At 47.9% G+C, this 27068-nt stretch overlaps 1 long non-coding RNA gene across 1 annotated transcript; it reads left to right on the top strand.

The window, feature by feature from the left end:
• The first annotated feature begins 2802 nt into the window (after positions 1-2802).
• Positions 2803-27062, top strand: LOC104982143. Its single transcript, XR_824473.1, has 4 exons — positions 2803-3048; positions 16519-16706; positions 25154-25274; positions 26174-27062. It is a non-coding gene; the product is annotated as an uncharacterized LOC104982143 (long non-coding RNA).
• Positions 27063-27068: the final 6 nt, after the last annotated feature.

Consider the following 27068-nt stretch of genomic DNA (forward strand, 5'->3'; position numbering starts at 1 on the left):
CGCTTTTAGGATTTTCAAATCTGTAGCTTGCAAGAGCCCATCCAGAAAGATGAACATCCAGGAGGCAGATATGTACCTTACATGTGGAGTGGCTTGGTATTGCCAACTTAGATGCATGTCGATAGCAAAAAGCCTGTTTACGCTCCTTGGTACAGGGTTTAAGATGAGCGAGAACAAGGAAAACGTGCCAGACTCTCCCCACCCTCCCACCTTGAAAACTCCCAAGACTCTTTCCTCTGTCCAATTAGATAATTTCATCATGACTATAAAGGCTTTCATGGAGCTTGATTCTTTTAAAAACATATACCACGCCTTGGCATGGCAAACCTGAGACTCAGCATCATGCAGAAAGGCAGCGTCTGCATGTTGATCGCAGGATGGCCTCCCGCAAGGGCCGTGGTCCTGAGACTCAACAAACCTTTGGATGGCGGACTCTGGGGCTGTCTGAGGACACCTTCGGTGACAAAAGCTGAGCTTGCTCATTCATTCTGCTTGCCACCAGGAAAAACAGACAGCTGTCTCCTCTTGTGTGTGTTTCTTACAAGAGACAGGACAGCAGGGAGGAGGGGCAGAGACAGAAGGAAGACATCCGAGAGGTAAGGACACCAAGGGATCTGTAAACCAGTGACAGGGAAGTTTTGTAAGGGAAGAGGTGGCTGATCTCAGAGACCAGGTGTGGGTTCCTCTTCACGGTGCTGTATATGAGGGACAGGTTCTTCAGATCAGAAGCGGCACAGACAGGACCCCACGGTCAAGGGAGTTTACACTTTCTGCACCACCAGCGGACCACTGCCTTCCTGTTTGGTCGCGTCGTTTAGCGGAAGCCTCTCCAGAGGGCCTCTAACCCGCATGGTTTAAAAGAAAATGCAGAAGAGGAATCTTGAGCATGTGGGAAGCCGCTGTCTCACTCTCCCCTTTGGGACATGGAGAAGTCCTGCACCTGTGTGACTGTGAGGGCCTCTGTGGCCACCTCCACTTCCTTCTTTCCGTCTCGAGCCTCTCCCACAGCCTCCCCTCCCATGGAGGAGTTCTCTGTCTGGTGCCCCAGTGGCTCTCTGCTCCCCTGATAAGGAGCTTGCAAGGTTTCTAGCAACTTCCATGCCACTGATTCCTTCTGGGAAGTTCAGATGGACTGGAAGTTCCATGTAAAGGCACTGGATATTCATAAGGGCCAGGCTCTGCTCTGAGCTTTGCGTTCAATTTCTCATCTTTTTTTTTTTTTTTCCACAAAACTGTTAGGTTTGAACCCCCACCCCCCACCCCCTCAAATTATAAAGAAAAATGGCCTGGAGAATTCAAAATTTACCCCACTGACTTTTACGTGATGGCAGCCAAGATTCCAACCAAGATGGGTAACTTCTGTCTTAACCTGAATATTTCCTGTGAGCGAGCAGGTCTTCCACATACTGTGAGATGATAGTTCCCAGAAACAAGCCTGATGGCCCAGACCTCCTCTTGGGAACCAACCTGGGAGTCAACGGCATCCAGGCTGCAGGCAGGCAGGGAATTTGCACGTGGATCTTGGAGAGAGCTGCCTGGAAGGCTGGTGAGGGTGGGCACTGGTGACGCTCAGATAACCCTGCCGTGACTCCCTGCACTGGCTCCAGGGCGGGCTCCCCTCATCCGCTCACTCTGGTCAGAGCTGTGGTTTCTCCAGCGGTCATGTACGGTGTGAGAGCTGGAGCATAAAAAAGGCTGAGCGCCAAAGAACTGATGCTTTCCAATCGTGATGCTGGAGAAGACTCTTGAGAGTCCCTTGGATAGCAGGGAAATCAAACCAATCAATCTTAAAGGAAATCAATCCTGAATAGTCATTGGAAGGACTGATGCTGAAGCTCCAATACTTTGGCCACCTGATGCTAAGAGCTGACTCATTGGAAAAGAGATTGACGCTGGGAAGGATTGAATGCAGGAGGAGAAGGGGATGGCAGAGGACGAGATGGTTGGATGGCATCACTGACTCAATGGACATGAGTTTGAGTGAGCTCCGGGAGATGGTGAAGGACAGGGAAGCCTGTCATGCGATAGCCCACCTGGTCACAAAGAGTCGTCCACAACTGAGCAAATGAACAACATCTTCTCATGTGCAACATCCTCCTGTGTCCATTGTCACCTTGGGAGGATCCACAGAGAAGCCCTCACTTGTCTTATGAAGGTATATTACTGCTAAATTCAAGAGGAAGAGAAGAAAAAGGGGAAATGAAGACATCCTCGGTTTAAAACTTAACTCTTCCCCTGAAACTGGGAACGAGTGTGTTGTTTATGTTGAAACTTCAGCCTGGCTTAGCTCACATGACACCATCTATCAAAATTCCTAGCTTGCAGAGTCATCCTGCCAGACTCAATTATGGAGTTAATTCCATCCTAACTGGAAACAGAGCTTTTGGTTCATTTCCTCTCCAACCTCTCTTGGGATGCGTTTGATACGATTCCAGGGCGTCCAAGTTCAGGCCAGTTTGGTTGGAATCAATGGGCGTTTTCTGGCTCATCTTCTGTGGTGTAAACACACACACACATTCACACACACCACACACTCACACGTGTGCTTGTGTGCTCTCCCAAAGCGCAGGTGTGCACACCCACACTCACGCACACACACACACGTACACGAAAGCCCTGGCTCCCCTCACATCTGGCCACACATTTTCGACAAGGTGCCCTCCTGCTCTTCCTCAACATTTGCAGGCCACGTTGTTGACCTCTGGCCTCTCTCCCAAGCTGTTTTCGTAGGTCACTGCCTTCATCCTCTCCCTCATTGCAAAAGTCCTGTTTCGATGAGCAGGGTCTGACAAGAACAGAACACCGTGTCTTCAGTGAACTCACCACAGACGTATTACAACACCGCTATCATCAGATCGCTTCCTCAGACAGAAGGAATTCCTGCCAGTTCTGATACGCAGTTGAGTTGTGGTTTAACTCCTTGTGCTGAGAACGCCACGGGGAGTCAGATGGAGCGGCCCTGTGTTCTCTCTACGCAGTGCAGGTAGAGAACACCTTTGCAGAGACAGAGGCCACGTCACGCTGATATTCTCATTCATTCGCTTCAAGGTAATGCTGGCAAAGTTTTCTGCTTTTTGTTCAACTGGCTGTGTTTGGTAAAACTGTATAAAATAATCATTTTTTGTAGGTGACAGTCACTGAAGATCATCAATTTATATGTCTTATCACTAAAGATAAGCTCCCATGGTTGGAAATGTCAGATAGAAGGAGAATATGGCTTTTGACTTTATTGTAAGACAATCAGCTTAAGCCTGCATGCTTCGCGCTAAGTCATTTCAGTCATGTCTGACTCTTTGCAACCCCATGGACTGTAGCCCGCCAGGCTCCTCTGTCCATGAGATTCTCTAGGCAAGGATACTGGAGTGGGTTGCCATGGCCTCCTCCAGGGGATCTTCCCAACCCAGGGATCGAACCCGAGTCTCCTGCGGCTCCAACGTTACAGGTGGATTCTTTACCACTGAGCCACTAGGGAAGCCCAATCAGTTTAAGAGAAAGCATACAACTTTAAATTAAAAACTAAATTAATTTAAAATTAAAAACTATGGTCATTTTCAAAAATAAGAATATAAAAATACCCCAACTTTCTACACAAGAGCACTTACGTTTAATGACATCACAGATGTACTTTATTATTTATTTACTTGGCTGTACCATGTGGCATGTGGGATCTTAGTTCCTCCACCAAGCATTGAACCCAAGCCGCCTGCAGGGGAAGCGTGGAATCTTAACCACCGGATGGCCAGGGGAGTCCCAAGCATGTACTTCAGTAGAATATACAAAAGTACAGTATATATTTTGAGCAGAGAGTCACTTTTAGTGAGAGACCACTAGAAATGGTCGAATTTAATTGTATCAGTTTAAATAAATAAGTTTGTATAAAGTTTAATTGTATCAGGTTCTTGAGATGGAAATAAAATATGACGATGTGGTCACACAAGGTAAAATACATTCCTGAACAGGAAAAGCTCTTTTGTGAGCTGTATGTTGTGTTACCATCAGAGACACAGAAAGAGAAATTAAATAAGAACCATAGAAAGAGCAGATGCATCGAACTATAATTTCATGGAGAAAACAGTAGTTTTGTCTGTCTTGTATGAACATGAACCATTTTGATTCTAAATGTCACTCCATCCCCAGATCTCGTGTGAGCTTGTCTTATAAACTGGGAAAGTGCATAAGCTTTTTAGCCCCTACTTTTTAGGTAAAGGGTTGCTCACAAGGTCAAGTTATCTGAGGCTACGCCAGAGCTCAGAGTTGGTTGTTGAGAGGGGTCAGTGGCTACAGGACACACTTCAGGGCTCCTCCAGGACAGAGGGCAGCAGAGCCTCAGCTTCTAGGCTGCGGGGAGGAGACCTTGGCTGCATCTCCGTCATTGCTCTTCTGAGAGGGGAGGTCACGTTGTCGCTTAGCTGGGGTCACATCCCCACATCGCAGGGCTCCAGGCAGGGTGCTGAAAGTTGTGGACCTCGGGTTCTGACTCCTGGTGTTCGAGTTCTTCTTAGTTTTATGACTTGGGCTGGGTTATTAAGCCTGAGAATTGCTTTCCTCCTGTTGGAATCATGACAACCTCTTCTCTGTAGAGCTGATGAAGGTGAAAGAGAGTGTTAGTCGCTCAGTCGCATCCAACTCTTTGCAACTCCATGGACTGTAGCCCACCAGGCTCCTCCGTCCATGGGATTCTCCAGGCAAGAATACCGGAGCGGGTTGCCATGCCCTTCTCCAGGGGGTCTTCCCTATCCAGGGATTGAACCAGGGTCTCCTGCCTTGCAGGCAGATGTGGGAGTTAAATTAGCCAGTTCTTGCAAAGTGCTCAGCAGCGAGCCCGTCGCCTGTGGAGCCATTGGTCAGTGTTCTCTGGGGACACAGCCGCCACTGAATCACTTTCTGCGCTGGGACCTTTAACCCTGTATCTCAGGCCTCTGGCAATAAGGAAACACTTCGTTTCCGGCTTGGGAGCGAAAACCATGACTCCAACTTTATGACAGGAAATACAATCCAAACAGTATTTTTGTTTCCCCAGGCTCAAGTTTCCTCCTTGAGATCACCAAGTGCCCTTTGCTGAGTCTTGGCGGGCACTTACGGCACTGATTCCCAGAGGCCGGACTGTCACAGGGCCCAGGCACTTACAGCACTGATTCCCAGGGGCCAGACTGTCACAGGGCCCGGGCACTTACGGCACTGATTCCCAGGGGCCGGACTGTCACAGGGCCCTTCGGTTCTGGGAATGGGTATTTTCTGAATGTCAGAATTCTTGCACCTAAGTGACCCAAGTGGGGTCCCCAGACCTCAACTCCGTCACTTTCTCTCCAGGGGACACCTCCCTAATCAGGTCAGAGGGAGCGTGTGGACGTCAGAGCTCATGGCTCTCACCACAGTGTCATACGTTTCAGAGTTGAAGGGCACGTTCAAAATTATTCTTCTGATCCCTTCAGTGTGCAGGGCCTGAACCTAAGACTGGGCAAGCAGAGGTGATGTGTGAGGCTTATTTCCCTGCAACCGGGCAGGGCTTAACTACTAGGCTCTGAACTTTAGTGGAACAGGACGGACTAACCAGTTCTTCCCCACAGAGCTGGTCATTGCATCTCGGTAGATGTGCGCTGGTCGTGAGCGTGGACAGCCACTGAGCAGGAAAGGGTGGGGGCACCTTCCCTCTCTGTGCCACTGATCAAATAACAAATAAAACTGCGTGGGCACTGCAGGGTCTCCTCGAGCTGCTAGCATCTTACACATCTCTGCAGTGTGTCCGACCCCCGCAGGGCTGGGATGGACCATCGCTGCTCCATCCCATGGACGGAGAAGCCTGCAGGCTACAGTCCATGGGGTCTCTGGACACGATTTCATACCCACTTCTGCCTTTTGAAGAGTCTGGCTTCCAGTCATCCAGAGCCCCATCTGCATGTGGCATGAACTTTCTTCCAGGAGTGGAAACAACTTCCCCGAGACCGGCTGTCCCAGAGCCTTGGGGACCCAGCCTGGCCCCTGGGCTCAGCCCTTTGGCTTCTGTCGGGGCTAATGCTTCCATGGTGCTCAGACCTGGCAGGCAGCCAGGAGAGGAAATGTGCAACCTGGGTGAAGAGTGGGCGCTCAGATGTTTCACCTCCTCCTCTCCTCAGTACTTTAAGGAAGTATTCATTTCCTCTCTTTTTTAAACTTCCTCTGGGAATGTTAAAAATGGAAGACTTTATTTGAGCTTATCTGAATTTGTTGTTACCTGCAAATCCAAACCTCCGTTTACCTGCTCACAATGCACTTGTCATCTGTGTCAGGAAGATTTTTACAGCTTGGATAAGATTGCCAAAATCAGGGAAGCGAGCCTATGTTCATACATACTCCTGTAAAGAGATTTTTTGGTTGCTGTCACAAGTCCTTAAATGTTTATTGGATAAATGAATGAATGACCCTTATAGCCACACCACTGCTATGACTTGAGACAGACTCCATCCACATTCTGAATGTTTACTTCAAATATCTATCTGCTGAGAACTTTTCTCTAAATAACATTTATATCTTGCAATAATTTTAGATTTTCAGAAAAGTTGCATGCATTTCGCAGAGAACTTCCCTAGTGTTAATGTTTTATGTAACCAAGTTGCATTGAAATTAACATTTCTGTAATGCTTTTAACTACAGACGTTATTCAGATTTCACCATTCTTCAAACCAATGTTCCTTTTCTCTTCCAGGATTTAATTCAGGATACCATATCATATTTAGAAGTGGTTGGAGACATTTCTTCTCCCTCATAAAATTAAACAAGCCAAACTTCCCCTAAGAAAATAACAACTGATAAAATTTATTGGGAGGTGGAAGGATTATTCTAGAAAGGGCCAGATAGTACAGAGAATCCCGTGGATGGAGAAGCCTGCAGGCTACAGTCCATGGGGTCACAAAGAGTCGGACTCGACTGAGCAACTTCACCTTCACTTTTCACTTTCGCCTTTGCAAAAGTAGCCACAGACAACGACTAAACAAGTGAGCACAGCTGTGTTCCAATAAAACTTTATTTGCAAAACACGAGGTGGTCATATTTGAGTCTTAGGCAATAGTTTTCCAACCTCTGATTTTATTGAGCCGTGATTTAACATCAAACTTGGTGTAATAGTCACTCCCTTCTTTCATTGTTACCAAAGCATGTGGAGTTCTCCTATGCCCTGGAGTGAGCTACATAGAGCCCCTTCTCCTCTTTTCTAGACTGAAGGTGGCAGAATTCTCTTGACTAAAGGTACCTCTGTCTACTTTAACCTACACTCAGAAATCCTCTACTGTAACACTCAGAGAACAGTCACTATACAAATTTAAATTGCCAGTTAATGATCATCATCTTGCAATAAGGGTTGTATTAATATCCGCTTGGCTGAAGGGGAGAGGCTTTTGAAAACTGGTGAATCTTGTCAATCAATTCCACTTAACTGAAATTTATTTTTGTAAGATGCATTCACCTTTCATGTAGCTATGTTTGGAGATTACTTCTTTGAAAAGTGAGCTATTCATTCTGAGTTGTTAATCTTTTTTTTTGAACGTATATTTTATTCTTTGGAGCATTTTTAGGTTCATGCAGGAACTGAGCGAGAGGTGCAGAGTGTCCCCATGAGTCCCTTGCTCCCACCACTGCCCCCAGCTTCCCTCACTGGGTCATCCTGACTGGTCCATGGGGCCCAGATGTTGGTCAAACAGTATCCTGGGTGTGTCTGTGAGGATGCTTTGAATGGGATTAGCACTTGCATTGGTAACTAAGTAAGGCCGATTGCTCTCCCCAGTGTAGGCGTGGGCCTCACCCAGTCAGTTGAAGACCTGAAGAGAAGAAAGGCTGACCCTCCCCAAATAAGAGAGAACTCCTCCTAACTGGCTCTCCTCTGGGACACTGGCTTTCCCTGAGCTCAGGCAGTGGTTTTTAATTTTAATGAAGTCCACCTTATGCACTGCTTCTTTCCTGGATTGTGTTTTTAGTGATGTTGTCACCAAATCCAAACTCATCTCGATTTGCTCCTGGGCTATCTTCTGGGAGTGTATGGCTTTGCATTTTGTGCTTAGTTCTGCCACCTATTCTGAGTTAATTTTTGTGAAGTTTGTAGGGTCTGTGTCTGGCTTTATTTTTTTGCATGTGGATGTCCAGTTGCTTCAGGATGTTCCTTTGTTGCAGAGTCTGTCTTTTCTCCATTGATTTACCTTGGTTCTTTTTTCAAAAATCATTTGTCTTTATTTGTGGGGGTCTATTTCTAGGTTATCTGTTCTATTTCATTGATCTGTTTTGTCTGTTCTTCTGCCAATCCCATACCGTTGTAATTATTCTACTTCTATAATAAGTGCTGAAGTTTGGTACATTAGTACTCTGACTTTTTTCTTCTTAAATACTGGGATGCTATTCTGGGTTTATTAACCTTTTAAAGTTTTGAAAGATTTTCAGGTGTGGATTCTTTACAACTATCTCTCTTTTTGTGTATGTAGGTAAAAATACATACGATTTTTAATTAATACATATAAATTTCTTGGAAATCATTCCTTATTTTCTAGGCCCTGAGCCCTCCAGCTATGTTGAGCTTCCTGGGAATACACCTAGAGCTTGATTTTATTTCATTTTTTTCTGTCAGGGAAGCATGTGCCCAGTGCTGTTTTTGGTTATTTTTAAAAAAAGTTTCTGAAAGCTTTTAATGCTTCAGCTATCATCTGTAGAAGCCACAGTCTGAGGTGTAGAGAGTCCTTTACATAGCTGTGGAAAATGAATTTCCCAGAGTTACAAGGTGTGGTTTTTGGCATGTTCAGTAAAAAAGAAACGAACAATAGTAAAAAGGAATTTCTAAGAACATTCCTTTACCTGTGAGTAATCTTGTTTTATTTCCTGCTTGATCTCCCTAAACGGAATTAATCCTCCCGGGAACACCCCGAGGTTTCATGAGACCCCAAGGAAATTGTAGTTTACGACAGAGCTAAAAACCCTTGGTGAATGTTGCTGTCACAGAAGGAGGAGTGGACAGCTTCAGTCTGCGACTGCACAGGGCTTGCTGTCTCCTTCTCCTGCCTTTTGGGGAGTTTTCTGGGCCCACGAATGTGACTGGGGAATCAGGCAGACTAGATAACGACATTGCTAGTGGTTTAGCATGGCCTTCTCTGGAGTAGAGTTTGGTAGAGTGACTGGTACCATCATTATTAGGAAATTGGAGATTGTCCACTTTGAAATTTGTATTTTATTTTAAATCAGTGATTTTTAGCCTTTTTTTTTTTTTTTTCAAGCAGTTTGGGAATCTCCTGGCAGTATATAGATTGAGTCCTTGGAAAAATACTGTTACAGAAAGCTTTGCTTATAATTTTTAAGAGATACAAATATGTTCTGCATCTCAGAATGAGAACTTATCTTTTAAAATCTCATTTTTGAACTTACTTTTTGTAAGGTATATACCAGGTGTTGGAGAAGGAAATGGCAGCCCACTCCAGTGTTCCTGCCTGGGAAATCCCATGGACAGAGGAGCCTGGCGGGCTACAGTCCATGGGGTCGCGAAAGAGTCGGATGCGACTGAGGGGCAGAGCACGTACCACGCTTGCCATATAACTTCTTCTAACTCACGTTTCCTGGAAGCATGCTCTGTTTACTGTAACAATTTTGTTTCAACGCTATAAACCAAGAGTGAGTCAACTGTGGCCCCCGGCTCTGATACGGGCACCCACCTGTGCTTGTAAATAAAGTTTTATTGGGACGTGGTGGGCACCCACCTGTGCTTGTAAATAAAGTTTTATTGGGACGTGGCCCTGACCGTTTGTGTATGCCTTGTCTACTGCCGCTTTCCTGCTACAAAACAAAGTGAATAGTTGAGAATGAGGTTGCACAGCCTGAAAAACGGAAATATTTACTATCTGGACCTTTTTGGAGAAAACTAGCTGACTCATGCTATCAAGAGTGAAATTTGGGACGGTGCAATGTATGGCTTTTTATTTGATACATGTCAATAATAAACTATGTTTGAAACATTCTCCAGATCACACGAGCTTGATACTCATGTAGCAGGATGCTTAATGAGACTTGCCCTGTTATCTCAGAATCTGGGCCAAGCCTGCAAGCTGAGACAACGATCGCTCACCTCCCAGGCTGAGAACAACAACCCCTCACCCCCGCCTCACCAGAGACCCTCAGTGGTTCCACTCAACCTTGCCCATCGGGTTCATCTCTGCACTCCCTGCCCTCGAACACACTGTTGAGAAAACAAATGAGTCAGTTCTAAAGGTTGCCATTACTCCATGTTAATGGGGTATCATGTATGTTTACCTTTTTCACTGGCCTGCCAAGAGAATCCAGGAAGAGTCTGTCTCATAGCACCCAGCTCTCACTCTTAGCCATTGTAGCTGCTTCTGCTTCTTGTATAAAAAGTAGGAACTCGGGAGAAATGGAAGGCAGTTTTGAGAGTTGCATTCACTCATTTCTGCAGCCAGCATCCCGTTGGGCGGCTTCCCCACGCACTGCTCTGAACGCGGCCCAGAAGTAGAAAGACAAATCAGTGTGGTGGTCTTGCAGCTGATGGCCAAGCCTGGACCTCAGGTCCTGCCTGTGAGCCGGCCACCCTGGGCGCCATTGTTTCTGCTGACCCAGCATTAGGATGGGGGCAGCGCCGCAGTCTGGATTTGCTCCAGTCAACCGAGGAAGGAAAGTCCAAACTTAAAAGTTCTGTGCATTGGGATCCACTCATCTCTTTCAGAATCAGTTCACCAGAGTGTAAAGACAGAATCTGAACGAACAAGGCCAGGTGAGAAGTGACTCTGCCTTGTGGATCAGTTTGCATCTTTATGGTGGGAGAGGATGGGGAATGCAGAAGCCATCCCCCACCCTCACTTTCCCCAATGCGACATGTCTGCCGGAGGATCCACCCTGCAGAGCCCTGGGTCTGACCTGTAGGGAGCATGCTGGGGATCCCAGGAGCATCAGATGGCACTCACCTGCTGGGAGGAGTGCTCCAAGGACGTGCCCTCCCCAGCCTCTCCTTCTAGCACTTTGTAAGAGCCCCGGAGCCCCTCGCTCTGACCCTTCACATGGCTCAGGCAGCACTAGGGGCGCTGGGCAGGATGGCACAACCTCTCACTCCTCCTGGGAGGAGGAAGAGATGCTGTCAGAGCCGCATCTGCAAACTGCAAGAGGCGGAGGGTTTGGCTTAACGCTCCGAGGTAGTGTATGCACTGGCTTCCGGACATGTGCTGATGGCTCCAGCCATCTGCTGGACGGACATCTGGCCAACACCCAAACACAGGTGCCAAATGGCCTCAGGGGCACCCGCCTAAGCTAGATTGTGGGTCCCTGGGAAAACGCTCTGTGCCCGGCGGGGCTGACCTCTCCACGGAAACAGCGACGTGGGGCCGCTTCCCCTGCAGAAGGTGGGAGAGTTCCCACACTGAGCGGTGCTGAGATGCTGGAGGTCTGTTTTTATGTTAAATTCTGTAAACGGAATCACAGACGTAGAGAACAGACTGATGGTTGCCAAAGGGGAGGGTTTTGGGGGAGGCGTGGAGGGGGAGGTTGGGGTTCCGCAGATGTAAGGTTTTGCATGTAGAAGGGATAAAGAAGGTCCCTCTGTAGAGCACAGGGAATTATATTCAGTGTCCTGTATAAGGGAAGCTGCCCAGTCGTGTGCGACTCTGCGACCCCATGGACTGTAGCCTACCAGTCAACTCTGTCCACGGAATTTTCATGGACTGTAGCCTACTGGTCAACTCCGTCCACGGAATTTTCCAGGCAACAGTACAGGAGTGCGTTGCCATTTCCTTCTCCAGGGGATCTTCCCGACCCAGGGATCGGATCGAATCCAGGTCTCCTGCATTGCAGGCAGACACTTTACCATCTGAGCCACCAGGGAAGCCATCCTATATAAACCATATGGAAAAAATATTTTTAAAAGGAATATATAACTGAGTGACTTCATTATGCAGCAGGAATTAATACAACATTATAAATCACCTGCACTTCAGTAGAGTTTTTGAAAAAGTAGTATGTCATTTATTTGCAACACCACCATCAGAACCCCTGAGATAGGCAGATATTCCTTTATCTGCCTATGAACAGTGCCTTTCCTTTCCTGCTTACGATGGAACATGCCTGACACTGCTTGTCACCTGGCACCCACTTCACGTCACTGTCCTTCCCTCCTCCCCCCTCCCAACCCACGTCCAAGGGCAGGTGTGGCCGCCAGCATCGAATTTCACACCCTTCAGGTCTCCATGGGAAGAGGCTGACCTTTCCTTTCACAGGGAAACGCGGGATCATCTCAAGAGTTTTAAGAGCAGCAAGATTGTGTATTAAGAATTGCTCATTGGAAACGGAAACGAGAATTTCAAACGCTCTCCACACACCTCTTCTTAAAAACGGGACAGGGAAGTCACGAATTTGGTAGAACATGCATCTCCAACAGGGCAATGTGGTTCCCAGGAGGTGAAAACTGATCCTCGATGGACAGAAAGCCCCTGAGATATGACTGCAGTCTGTGGGCCTTCAAATGACCACAGTACCACCACGTGCAGTGTATCTGTGACCAGAACAGGTCACAGGGAGGGGTTAGGAAGGACACGTCTAAAAACTCCTTCAGGGGTGGACAAGAAGATGTTTGAGGGACACCCACGCAGAGAGGAAATATTGCAGCAAGAATGAAGTCTGCAGGCAAAGTCACAGAGTTCCCTCTTTTATTCCAGAAACAGGCTAACCAGGGACCAAGAGACTTAATGGTTTACATAACACTCCTGGGAGACCTGCTCCCGTGACCAGGTTTGATTCCTGGCAGGGAACTAAGATCCTGCATGCTCTGCCATGAGGACAAAAAAAAAAAAAAAAAAAGATGTTGCCTACTTTCTTCAAACTGAGGGTTTTGGCCAACCCTGCCTCTAGGAAGTCTCTCAGTGCCGTTTGTCCAACAGTATTTGCTCACTTGGTGTCTCTGCATCATCTTTTGGTAATTCGTGTGATATTTCAAACTTTTTCATTATTATTACTGTATTTGTTTTGGCAATCTGTGATCAATGACCTTTGATGTTACGACTGCACCTTGCAGGCTACCCTGGTGGCTCAGCAGTAAAGAATCTACCGCAATGCAGGAGACGTAGGAGATGCATGTTTGATCCCTGGGTTGGGAAGATCCCCTGGAAGAGGGCATGGCAACCCGCCCCAGTATTCTTGCTTGGAGAATCCCATGGACAGAGGAGCCTGGTGGGCTGCAGTCCACAGGGTCACAAAGAATCGGACACGAAGCAACTGAGCACGCATGTGCACTGCACTCTGCTGAAGCTCCGATGGTGTTAGCATTTCTAAGCAATGAAGTATTTTTTAATTAAAGTATGTACATGCTTTTTAGACATAATGCTATTGCACACCTCCTAGGTGGCCATCCCTTGTAAATGGAGCTTTTATATGCACCAGGAAAGCAAAACATTTGTGTGATTCCCTCTATCGCGGTGTTTGTTTTACTGGGATGTTGGCTTTATTGCAGTGGTCTGGAACTGAACACCTGCATCTGAAGGTATGCCTGCAGCTGGTTTGCAAGGCTGGGGAACACCATTTTCTCAGACTCAACCCCAGAGAAGACACACACGGGATGATATTCCTGGTGACATAGTGTTCAGCGCAGAGCTTGTAGTGCTAGGAGAGGAAGGAACTTTCCCCTGAGAAGGTCCCCCCTAGGGTAAGTCCGCAAGTCGCTTAAGTGAGATGACCTGGCTGCAGAGGACGGTGCTCACCAGGGCCTCGAGTCCAGGCTGTCCGGGCTCCACTGGCACGGTGGGACAGCGGTGCCCCGCATCCCTGGGGCGGCCCCTCCTCCGGGCCCCGTCCGCCTCCTCCTGGTCACGGCCACTTCTGAGGCCCCTGGCCTGCCTATTGCTGGCCTGTCCTGATGGCCAGGCTGTGTCCCACCAGCGTCCGAATTCAGGGCTCGCTTTCAGAGCCGAGTATGGAAGCAACTCCTTCTTTTCCTCACCATACCTTTTACATGCAATGTGTAGTTGATCTAATTTCTTAGTTTCCTGTAGTTCTCCATCTCTAGGAACTTTGGGAAAATTTACCCGAGTCTTGTTTGGGGGAATATTTGAAGAGTCTCACCTGCTGTCCTCCTGTTTCCCTGAGGTGTCAGGACACACCTCCCCTGGGACACCTTCCACTCGCTGGACCTTTAGAGGGTGCAAAGAAACTGTACTGCTTTCTGTGGCAAAAACTCTAACTTTAGCCATTTTCCATTTCATGCTTTGTAGAGCTTCCCTGGTGGTTCAGATGGTCAAAAATCTGCCTGCAATGTGGGAGAGCTGAGTTGATCCCTGGGTCGGGAAGATCCCCTGGAGAAGGGCATGCCAACCCACTCCAGTATTCTTGCCTGGAGAAGCCCACAGACAGAGCAGCCTGGCAGACCTCATGGAGGACCTTATTGCCAGGAGGACCCTTCCTGAACCTTCCTGGTGCCTACAAATACGTATCCAGTCTCTTGTCACAATCAATATTCTTGGAAATAAGGAAAATTTATAGTTCTTAATACGCTGATTTTCTCCACAAATTTATTGACCATGTCAAATGAAGTTGAGCAAAACATGCTACATCAGAAAATTGTTTTTAATGTCTTTGTGCAATCTTCCTTTAAAAACAAAATGGGAGCATTTTAGTGCTGAAGCATTTTGCAAGTTGCCAGGCGCCGGCTTGTATTTTGGTGTGTCACAGCAGAGGTTGTGACAGAACCATTGTCTTCTGAGGCAATCGTTTTCCATGGAGAACAGACAGCCTGGAAATGCTGGAAATTAGGGATCTTCTCATCTTTTGACCTAAAGGGTTGATCCAGACTCATTTACGGAGTTAAGGTGTGGAGTAAATGATGTTCAGGAAGGTTCAGCTTGGTAGCAATTACATAAGCAAAATCTCTGGAACAAAACAAGCAAATACAAACATTGCTTTGGTGTGTGTGGGCCCCGATTGTACAACTCGACGCCTTGAGCTGACCCTGTAATTAGTCATGATGGTTCCTGACGTGGATGTACCTGCATGGGGGCGGGGGAGACACGGTTACACCAACAAAAACATTCTCATTTTTGCATGACCTGACGTGGCCTCCTTTCTCCCCAAGGGGAGCTCGTTTGGACAAATGATGTTCGCCACGGGCAGATTCTGAACTGGCAAATGCAGGGAAACTAACAAAAAAGCAGCAATCAATGGAGAAAGAAAGTCCAAATCAATTCCACAATATGAAGAGGTGAGAAGAGGCAGGGGCCGGCCCTATGAAAAGCAATGAACTGGGAGAAAAACGTGGGACTCGGGCCTCTCTCCTCCACCTCAGTCAGACTGCGTGTCCCTCTTGAAAATGACAAGAGCCCTGGAAACGCAGACGTCAAATTCAGCAAATAGGTACCCTGTGTTTCTTCCGAACAGCACAGACTTTCTGTTAGAATGGGAATCAATCTATGAAAAGAAATCAATCTGTCAATATGTTCCTGTTTTTCTCCACCAGCAAGGAACTCAGCTCATTTTGAAAAGCCAAAAGGAACACAGGCTGCCTCTTAGAATGAATGCCCCAGGGAAGCTCAGCGTTTGGAGGTCAGATGTTCTTAGGAGATCAGGAGAGCTCCTCAGTCTGCCTAGCTGTGGGGAGGTGGAGAAAGCAAGCCTGGGTGATACTATGAGGTTCCTCCACTCACTGTGGAGGGCGGGGTGGGCAGAGGAATCCACAGGGCCCCAGTGGTGAAAGCAGAAGTGTTAGTCGCTCAGTCGTGTCCAGATCTTTGCAACCCCACGAACCGCAGCCCGCCAGGCTCCTCTGTCCGTGGAATTCTCCAGGCAAGAATACTGGAGTGGGTTGCCGTCTCCTTCTCCAGGGGGTCTTCCCAACACAGGGATCGAACTCGCATCTGCCACTTGACACTGGGGAAGCCCAGAAACAGGACGAGGTGTGCTAACTCCCATGCAGGGTTTTACTGAGGGGAAAAAAAGTCTTCGTCTGCCTAGTGATTATAATTCTCTCTCCGGATGAGCCTTATTTCACCCTGGGCTTCTCATCTTGAAGGAAGGAAAAAAACAAGTTGTATTCAGCTATCAGGGATTCTTGCAGACCTGGTAGATTCCCTTGTTCAAAGCTCTTGGGTTTGTGTGAAAAAGCAAACAAACTCAGAAAGCAAAACCCTAAAGCTTCCAACAAATTGGAAATACACAGTCAATGAGGGACAATATTTATCTTTTGGAGAAGACCTTTAAATAAAGACTCAGAGGGGGAAAAAAACAAAAACAAAAGAAAAATAATCATTTGGTGTATTTCCCCAACATATTGGATTTTTGATTGTCAGTATATGCATTTTCACTTCCGCCAAGACATCTGCATCCATCCTGCTTATTACCAGAGATTGAGCATCACCAGGCAAGACTGTTACTATGGCAAGCGCTTTTATCGGAAGAGGAATGTAAATGAGAGGAACTCACAAAATGTACGGTGAAAACAGGAAGGCAGAGAAAAAAAAAATTCTTCCTTCTTGGGCCTAAGCATTTTAAAGGAGATGGTGACCATGAAATATTTAACAATTATCTATTTAGGTAAGCAACCTCATTGTAAGAACTGTAGGAGGCACCAAGGCAAACACGGGAGGTTTCCTGATCTCAAGGACCTCGCATTCTGGTTGGGGAATCCTGCCATAATCAGCACAGATGGATGATCCCCTCGATGTGATACACACGTGGTGAACTGAGAAAGAAGTTAGAAAACAGGTGCGTTGGGAGCCCAGGTAAGGGAGATACGATGGGCAAAGTTTGATCAAGAAATCTCTTCTGGGAAAGGGTGTGTAGACCTTGTTTTTAAAGGGCAGATAATGTCGGGATGGATCAGAGACAGTTAAGCATTACGGAAAAGTTCAAATATATATTCGACGGTTTAAGGGGTTGACTAAAATAGGGAAGAAGTGAAGGGAAAAGCTGGAATCCAGATGAAAAAGGTAAATGCATCTCAGTTCTGGGGGGATTGCTTTTGAAAGGCTAAGGAATTCGGACGATACCCTGTAGGGAAGGGTTAGGGGCTGTAGGTTTCTGACCGGTCCTGGCTTCCCGCTTCTTTGTAAATAGGGACAGGTGTTGAATGACAGGTCCCCCGGTCCACCTTCCCCCGCTGGGGTCGGGCTGGGGGCGTGGACGAAGTCCTCATTCAGCAGTTCGCCCGCTCACCATCCAGCTTTGTTCTCATTCCTGTTCTGAGCTTGGCAAACACTCCCTGAAGTGTATTGTACTGTTTCCAGGCTACCCCTCACGTAGCACAGCCTCTGCAGAGTGTCGGATCTCTGCCAACCAGCCCCGATCTGTTCCTGAATCAACATTGAGTGTCTGCAGCCATATCTCCCACCAGCTCGCCAGCCCCCTGCAGGAACCCACCGGTTTCTAGGGGGTGCTGACTGCGTCCATGCCCTCTCACCGTCGTGGACAGGGCTGGGCGTCAGAGGGAATGGCTTGCACCCTCCACGTACTCTTGGCCTGCCTTCAGATAGCCTTCTGGTTGCTTCCAAATTGCGGACTCACATTTCCAAGTGCTAGAAAAGTCCAGTCTCCATCACCCTTCCTGAGCTGGCAGGCTGGATGCTCAGACCTGGTGGATACTCTGTCTTCACCAGGAATCTCAGCTCAGCTTTTCCATACCCAGTCTACCTCCTAGCTAACCAGGCACAGGCAAGGAACATGATCTAGAAAGCAACGCAGTAGGGTATTAAACCTGCTATTGTGTGAAATGCATTAAAAGAACAAAGAGTGTTAGGAAGAAAGCTAGAGAAAGAGGCTCAGTGTCCATGCGGCGGAGAGATCTGGGTTCTGGAAGTGACAGGTGTTCTTAGCCTCTGTCGGGTCTGACTCTTTGAGACCCTAAGGACTGTAGCCCACCAGGCTCCTCTGTCTGCAGGATTCTCTAGGCAAGAATACGGGCGTGGGTTGCCATTTTCAAGTGGTACTAGACGGGAAAGGAAGGGATAGATATGAGATTTGTTGTTTCTGTTCAGTTGCTCAGTTGTGTCCGACTCTGTGACCCTTTGGACCACAGCATGCCAGGCTCCCCTGTCCTTCACTGAGATAGATAAATGGGAAAAAAATGGACCAGACACGGCGACTCCTCGGCCCGAAGGAACAAACAGGACGGAGTCCAAGGCGACTGAAGAGCTTCTCGTGTGGACGATGGAGAGGAGGCAGGTGCCATTAACAGAAATAAGGAAACAGGAGGGACATTTACCATCCCCACCCCGGGCTGGGTGGGTTGAATTTAAATGCTCAAGTAAAAATGGAACTCTTCCTCAGTGTCTTAGAGGGGGAAATGGTGCTACTGGGTGAATTTGTTAGTGAAGGGGGAAAAAAAAAAAGGAACAAACTGGTAAGAGATGCAGGAATTAGCTCAGGGAAATGTTCATGTTTAAGAAGAAGTTTGAGGGGGGAAGAGGAAGAAAAGTCAATAAAGAGATAGAGAAGTGAGAGCCAAAGAGGTCGCGGTTGAGCCAAAGTAACTCAGGGTCACAGAAGTCAGGCAGCCCCAGATTTCAGAAGAAATAGACCAGTCATGTCACACGCTCTTAAGAAGTCATGGTGAGCGGGGAATAGCCCCTGACTGGGAGAGAGGAGTTCATGCACGTTCACTGGTGCAGTGCACCCGTCCTGGTGGAGATGGAGCAGACGCCGCCAGCCAGGGCGTCTGTAAGTATGAATAGTTCGAGAAGTTTACCCAGATCTGGATATGAATAAGCAGCGATCGTTGAGAAATTTGGCAGAGTCAAGAATGAGGGCTTCTGTTCAGTGTGGGCAAAGCAGAGACTGAGAAGATTCTGGATGAGGGGGGTCATTGTTTAGAAAAGAGGAGGAAGGTATTTTATGCTCATTTAGAAGAGCATAAAATGTAAAGTACTTTTGTACAAAATTTGTGCAACTGTAAAGCTGAGCGCTGAAGAACTGATGCTTTTGAACTGTGGGGTTGGAGAAGACTCTTGAGAGTCCCTTGGACTGCAAGGAGATCCAACCAGTCCATTCTGAAGGTGATCAGCCCTGGGATTTCTTTGGAAGGAATGATGCTAAAGCTGAAACTCCAGTACTTTGGCCACCTCATGCGGAGAGTTGACTCATTGGAAAAGACTCTGATGCTGGGAGGGATTGGGGGCAAGAGGAGAAGGGGACAACAGAGGATTAGATGGCTGGATGGCATCACCGACTTGATGGATGTGAGTCTGAGTGAACTCCAGGAGTTGGTGATGGACAGGGAGGCCTGGTGTGCTGTGATTCATGGGGTCACAAGGAGTAGGACATGACTGAGCTGCTGAACTGAACTGAACTGAAACGATGTAGAAAATAATAAACATTTTTTACCAAGAAACATCAATAGAAACCTATATAAATGGAAGGATCTGAATATCTTATCAGGGGAATCGTTAAAATATTTTGTTTTTTTCTTTTCTCCTTGTCTGTCTCTTTCTTTCTTATTTTTTAAGTTATGAAAATATGATAACATATTTATGGGAGACATAGAAAATACAGAACAAAATTACGTATAGTTCCACTATATACTACAATTGCTTGTTTTAAGTAGATAAATTAAGATTTTTAGTTGGAATTTCAATATCGAATTCTCCAAAATTAATAGAATGAATGTAGAGAGAAGTAGAATACAGTAAACCTGAAAGACGTTGTGAACCAATTTGACACAATTAAGATTTACACAATTTTCACACAACAGTAGGGTACAAATTTCTATTCCAGTTCCCGTCAACTATGAACCAGGATACACTGGAGATGCTGGCACACTAAATCCAGAGACGTAACACCAGGTGCAGAGGTTTCATGGTGTAAAGGTGTTGAATCAACTCTCTGATAACTGATCGGCACGTTCAGCAAAGTCGCCTCTAGATCCCATCGCTCTTTATCTTTCTCCTTTAGCAGCTCCACAGATTCCGTGCACAGAGTGTCTTGAAGAACACAGAACACTTGAAGCTAGGCGCCATCTCCATTTTTATTTGTAGAATCTGACAGCCCTGCCTACTCTCCGCGCCTGAAAACTGTCCAGGAATGTCCCCTCTGTGGGCTTCCCAGGTGGTGCCGTGGGAGGGACTCTGCCTGCCAACGCAGGAGATTCAGAAGACTCGGGTGTAATCCCTGGGTCGGGAAGATTCCCCTGGAGGAGGGCACGGCAACCTCTCCAGTATCCTTGCCCGGAGAATCCCATGGACAGAGGAGCCTGGCGGGCTATAGTCCATGGGGTCGCACAGAGTCAGACATGTCTGAGCACACACGTGCATCCCCTTCCGTATCTTTATTTTGGTGCAAATCATCAGTACCCAGTTCAGGATTTATTTCCTTTTTCTGTTAGTGAAAGAGGTGTGGTGGGGTCTGGCTTCTTGCTGCCCAAAAGCCGCTAAACAGGCCAGGATGGTGGAAAGGACAGTCTGCTGTATTTCAGACGCTGGGAACTAGGGAGGGAGGGGGGCAGACATCTGTCTGAAGCCTGACTCCCCCTACCAGCCCCCAACTAGTGGGGCAGGAGCTTAGACGGAGTGCGGGAGAGGGGGGATCTACATCCAGAAACAGTCATCTCTGACAGTCGCCTTCAGGTTGGTCCTCGATGGTCTGATCAGCTTGTGCTGGTTGCTTTAGGTACAGCTGATCTTCAGTTCCAGGGCCCATTTCCCCCCATTTCTTTATGGCCAGTTCTCAGAGTGTGGCAGCTCGTGTCCTGGGTACGGTCTGGTCATCACATAGTTATCCCGTCCACCTGGGGTTTCAGTATCTATAAGACAGCTCACACGATGTGGCTCAGAATATCATCTATAGTCCTGGAGAAAGAACTGAAGGTCCTTGACTATGGTTAATGAGTGCATTCTTAGTATTTGGTCTCCTTTGACTGTTTTCCTCTGTCTTCAAGGTTCTCAATTTTCTGCCGGGCTGTGGGGTCCTCGTCCCTGTCGGGTCCCGCTCTGTCTCGCCCACGTTGTCGACTCTCCTCTTAGGAAAGCGTCTTGTGGACATCTCTTCTCTCCTTGGGCATCTCCACCTAAGTGTGTCTGAGAACAAGCTTGTGGCCTTGTCTCGGAAGCAAGCTAATGCTTCACCCCTGGCCTCCCTACTCACGTCAGGGATGCTGCCTCCAGATTCGTGGTTGCAAGGGACAGAAACTCCTCAGGCCCAGCCTGGTCAAACGGCAATCTACGGCCTCGGCGACGAACCTGCCTGAAGGGCGAAGGCGGTAGGGCCCAGGGCGGTGGAGCAGGGCTCAGGCGTGGTCAGCACCCTTCTGGTCCCTGCCCACCCTGTCGGACGGCCTTGTTCCCTCTGGGCATGCGGGTCCTAGAGGGCAGCCCGGGCTAGACTCTGGCTCTGCCAGTTCACAGTACGACCCAGCACCTAGTTACCGACCCTTCCTGAGGCTCCCTTTCCGCCTCTGCCAGCTCCACTCTGAATTTGGTTCTCAAGAAGCAGAGAGATTTGGATGCACTTGGTTGCCCGAGGGGATAGTCTCAGGAGAAAAGGAAGCAGGGAAGAAGCCAGACAGGCTGGGGCGATGATGTCGTCTCAGCTAGAGTCTGCACTCCCTCTGATTCCATGGGGAGCTCTGCAGAGAGAGGTGGTGTGCAAGGCTGGACCCCTTTGAGACAAGGACCCCGGAACCAGCCTGGGTGTCCCTGTGTTAGCTGGGTGCAGGTTGTCTTCGCAGGAGACAGAGCTGGGGAGGAATAACCTCCCGGGAACGGAGGCTCCAGCAGGGTCAAGGCCAGTGGAGTAGGAAGGGGTATCCTGGCAACTGGAAGCCTTGATGCTCAGCAGTGGAGGAGGCCAGGGCAGGACGCCAGCAGTGTTCACACTGCATGTGGAAGCAGGGTCCGCCTTGTGGGTCTCAGTCACAGGAGGCGCATGCCTGCAGCGTGCTGAGGCGCTTCAGTCATGTCCGACTTTGTGCCACCCCATGGCCTGTAGCCCACCAGGCTCCTCTGTCCATGGGATTCTCTGGGCAAGAATATTGGAGTGGGCTGCTATACCCTCCGCCAGGGGACCTTCCTGACCCAGGGTTCAAACCAGAGTCTCCCATGGCTCCTGTATTGCAGGCAGATTCTTCACTGGTAAGTGACAAGGGGAGCCCCGTGAGAGATGCTTAAGTCATTATCTGGCATACAACAGGCACTCGCTAAATGCTACATGATGATTAGAGCTACTTTTCCAGTTTTACTAGTAGCTCATGAGAGATACTGGGCTTCCCCCATGGCTCAGGTGGTAAAGAATCCGCCTGCCAATGCAGGAGACGAGGGAGACGTGGGCTGGATCTCTGAGTCGGGAAGATTGCCCTAGAGGGGGAAATGCATTCCACTCCAGTATTCTTGCCTGGGAAATCCCATGGACAGAGGAGCCTGGAGGGCTACAGTCCACTGGGGCGCAAAGAGTTGGGCACGACTTAGTGATTGAGCACATGCATGAGAGATACGGAAAACAAAAAATATGTGTTTTGCCAGAGTTGATAAAACTTTTAGTTTTTGCTCAAGAATCTGTGGTCTGTGATCCACGGTTTTACCATTTTTTTGGTACCATTTCTGTAGTTCCAAATATTCAGCAAGGGCGACATGTTTGACTATCCTTTGACTGTTGGTTTTTAAACAGATTTTTCAGCATCAAATCCAAGGTCATCTTTGTTGTCAGTCAGGGTTACAGGAGGCTCCAAAGAAGCAGTTCTATCTGTTCTTACTCATTTCTTGGCGGCCTCTCCTTGGCTTTCTGTTCTGTGACAGTCCCAACCTACACAGATGTATTTTGCAAGCGGGATTTTGTGCTACACTGTATCAAGTGTATTATATTGCAGTCGTCATTCTAGACATACATCAGCTGCATTGCTTTCATCTGTAAATCTTGTAATTCCATCACAAAAGCAATCAAGTTGTCTGTGGAATGATTAGTTCCCTACAAACACCTGGTGATTATGGCTCCTGCTTCTATTATCCACGGATGCTTTCTGATTTCCCCCTCTCCTTCCTCCATTATTTACTGGAGATTCAGGGTGTGCACAAATAATTCAGATTTATCATGTCTCACCGGTTATTTTATAACGTCATTAAGTAGGAAGATGGTACTGTACTTCACAGATGAAAAAGTTAAAACAAAGAAATGTGTGAATTGAAGTGCGATGGTCCAACTGTAATTTTTATCTTAAAAGTCCTCAAGTTCCCTGGAATTGAAAATTTGGTTTTGATAGGAGTCCACCTTGCCCTTCATTTCCTTTGGGATCTCTCAAGCCTTTCTGACTTAGTGGGGCTGCAGATGACTACCACCTTTTATCTGCCTAGAGAAAACCAAGGTTTATCATTGTAGCTTTTCCTAGTGCACCTACTAAATTTGCAGCCACAGTTTTTCTCTTTCTCCATCTCACAGTTATTTGGGAACACGTCCAAATGCTGTAATTTACATGGTCACTGAGCCAGAATGTATCATTGTGCATGGAATACGGGTTGTTCAGTCGCTCAGCCATGTTCGACTCTTTGAGGCCCCATGGAGCACAGGTGGCCCTCAGTTCAAGCTGGAAAGGCGACAGAGTCACAGTACAGGGAGGATGGTCCCTGGGCCGAGGGTGCTCCAGGCATGCGTATCCTCTCTTCCTCTGACAGATGATTAGACAGTTGCAGTTGGGATAAGAAGGGGAAATAAGAGGAAAGAACTGGGGTGGAAGCACCCAAAGTGTTTGGCTTGAGCGGGAAGTGGGGAGCAGTTGCTGTCTTCATGTTAAGATCCTGGAGTACCTTCCGTGTAAATGAGCTCTTTCCTGCTGAGGGCAGTAGAAATTGGTGTGGATGGTTAGGAACAGAGGATTGAGCTGTATAGCAAGCAAGGTTTTGAAATGTCAAATTTTGTTGTTTACTTGCTAAGTTATGTCTGATTCTTCATGACCCCACAGGTTGTAGCATGCCAGGCTTCCTTGCCTTTCACTATCTCCTGGATTTTGCTAAAACTCATGTCCATTGAGTCGGTGATGCCATCCAACCATCTCATCCTCTGTCACCCCCGTCTCCTCCTGCCCTCAATCTTTCCCAGCATCAGAGTCTTCCAATGAGTCAGCTCTTCGCATCAGGTGGCCAAAGTATTGGCACTTCAGCTTCAGCATCAGTCCTTCCAATGAACACCCAGGACTGGTCTCTAGGATGGACTGGTTGGATCTCCTTGCATTCCAAGGGACTCTCAAGAGTCTTCTCCAACACCACAGTTTAAAAGCATCAATTCTTTGGTGCTCAGCCTTCTTTAGGGTCCAGCTCTCACATCCTTACCACAATTTGAATGCATCAGTTATTCGGCGTTTAGCCTTCTTATGGTCCAGCTATCATATCCATACATGACTACTGGAAAAACCACAGCTTTGACTAGACGGACCTTTGTCGGCAAGTTTAGAGGCTAAAAATCAAATTTCAGTCAGAGAAATTCTAGAAAACTAAGGACACGGTTGCTTTTTGACTGCATTTTGTTGAAAGATGGAGAGAACAGGTTGGCTCTTCGGAAACTCCACAGAGATTCTTAGACGCTGGGGGCCTTGGGGACGTTACCTCACCCTGCTGGCAAAGGCAGCTCTTTGGTCAGTGGGATTGGATGGAAGGAGGCTCCACTCTTACAAAAAGACCAGGTCTTTTCTGCATCTAGGGAGTGGGTGGAGCACACTCCGGACCTGGTGTTTGCTGGCAAACAGAAGTTAAAAGGATGTTTAATCACGTTGTTTTTACATTTGGGGACAAGCAGTTGTGGGAATCACAGAGTAGGCTTATAACTAGAATCGACATATTTGCATTGGATCTCATTTGCTTTTTTTCTTGTAATGATATCATTCAATTGATCTCTACATATTGATCAGAAACACGTGTTCACTTCATGAATAGAAGACGGAGAAGAGGTTCCCGAAGCAGCAGACTGGAGTGATGCCCTGAATAAATGCCTCGTTTACGGACACCAGTGTGGCTGTGTCCCCAACTCTGCCACCTGTGGGGGTTTATTGGTGCCCTAACAGCAACTGATGGGCCACATAAACACGTTGCATATTTATACAGAAGGCTCTGGATCAAACACGCTGCATTTGTGGGGTCAAACCTTTCCAGCTGCTGGCGCTCTACCGCCTATGCTCTGCCCATGGTGCAAGCCATGGATAAAGTGCAACATATTTATTCTCAAAAACAAGACAGACTTACCCCAGTTTATTACATTTCAGCCACTACAAGCTCAAGATCATGAAGCCTAATGTTCCCGACTCACACTTTCCCACCCATGAGAGCAATGACCTTGTGCAGGTGAAGGTCATGCCCCCGGAGAAGGGCCGAGTGTAGACCTGTGTGAGTATACACAGGGGAGGCGGGCATGGGGGCCTTCCAGGGCTTGCAAACGGGGTCTCCTGCTCGAGGGTGAAACAGGGAGTGCGGCTGGAAACGGGAGGGCTGGTGTCTCTGGGGACCGGCAGCGGTGAGTTTGCTCTGCACCTGTCCTCTGGGCATCATAGGCTGTGTGGATGTGACGTCTGTGTGGAGGATGGGAAGCCAAGGTTGCCTCCCATCCACCTGCATGAATTAGCACAGCAGAGTGGAAACAGTGCACTCTGAAGCTGCACAGACCTGAATGTAGCTCCAGCTTTGCCTCTGTGTCGCTTCAGGGCTCTGCTGCCCTGAGCGGGGCAGTGCAGGGGCGATCCCTGGTTTCCTTCTGAGGGGCAGGGTGGCCGTGGTCACCTTGCCAGATCGCAAGCGCACTGCCCACCGTGTAATCAGAGCAGCTGGCAGAGTGGCCATTCTAGAGATGGGAGTAGTCGTTACTTCCTTTATCACCGCGGTACATACATCAAGAAGCATGTGAGGTTTTCTGGGTCTTTTCTGCTTTGCGTTGACCTGTAATACTAAGTGCGGAATGAAGTAAGCCAGAAAGAGAAAAACAAATATTGTACATTAGCGCATATACTTGGAATCTAGAAAAATGATAAAGATGAACCCACACACGGAGCAGGAATGGAGATGCAGACACAGAGAGCGGATGTGTGACACAGAGGGGAAGGGGAGGGTGGGGCGGATCGGGAGAGCAGCGCCAAGTGTGAGTTTTCCTAAATGAAGAGAGCTTTGTGGAGTTAAGTTCGCAGTTCTTGTAAAACTATCTAATTGGTAGGCTATCCATCAGCTCTGATAACACAGGACCCCGAATCATAAATGAACAGGATTTTCATCATATTTTTTTCTCACCATTTCAGTTCTTTGACCAAAGTCAAGAATGAAAGGGAGAAGATGCTTCCTTAGTGGAAGGCAAAGGGGGACATTTTAAGTAAGTACATCTATGTTCTGAGGTCATGGATCAGGATCTGAAACCTTATCTGCTAATTTTTCCTTCCATTTCGTTTGCAAGGAAGAGAATGACTGTCATTATCTGATGGATGTTTACTGTTGCATAGAGGGTTCAGCTCGAAAGCCTTATTGTGACTTTGGGGTCATTTCAGTCCACAGAAATGTGCGTGTGAGGAACAGGAAGCAGAACTCAGCTGCCTTGGTTTCCGGCGGGTTTCCAGCTGATGTAGGGGGAGCTCCCTGAAACCAGTGCAGCCGGAGCCCAGGAACCCAGAAAGGGAGACGCTCCGTGCCTGCCCTTCCCTGCCCCGCACAGGACCCCCCGCAGCCGGCACCCAATGCCCTTCCGGCCACACTCTTGCTCCTACCGGCCTGGCCGCAAACAGGACCCTGGCGCTTTGTGAGTCCACCCGGCGGTTCTCTCTGTGAAGTTGCCACTAACACTGAACTAGGCCATCCTGAACCTTTGCTTCGGGGGAAACACAGCACTAGGAAGGTCCCGTGAGCCACTGGGTGCCACATTTTCACCAGCTGATGAGAGAGAGCCCTGCCTTGGAGGGAAGAAGTTTGTTTCACGTGTCCTACAAAGGGTTTTGATCGCAGAGGAATATGGATAAAGCTGGACATGAAGGATATGAGGGGCATCTGAGGAGATGAGAGTGAGATGGAGCAGGACCCTGTGGGGCTCCTGGGCACAAAAGACGTCTGTGTCCCCCGTTTCTTGATTACAGGAATTAGGCTTCATTCAGGCTCCCTGACCTTCTCTGAGTTCCAACAGGAAGGTTCAAACAGCTGCCAATCAGG

This window comes from Bison bison, unplaced genomic scaffold (genome assembly GCF_000754665.1).
Source record: "Bison bison bison isolate TAMUID 2011002044 unplaced genomic scaffold, Bison_UMD1.0 scf7180017864527, whole genome shotgun sequence".
Classification (NCBI taxonomy): domain Eukaryota; kingdom Metazoa; phylum Chordata; class Mammalia; order Artiodactyla; family Bovidae; genus Bison; species Bison bison.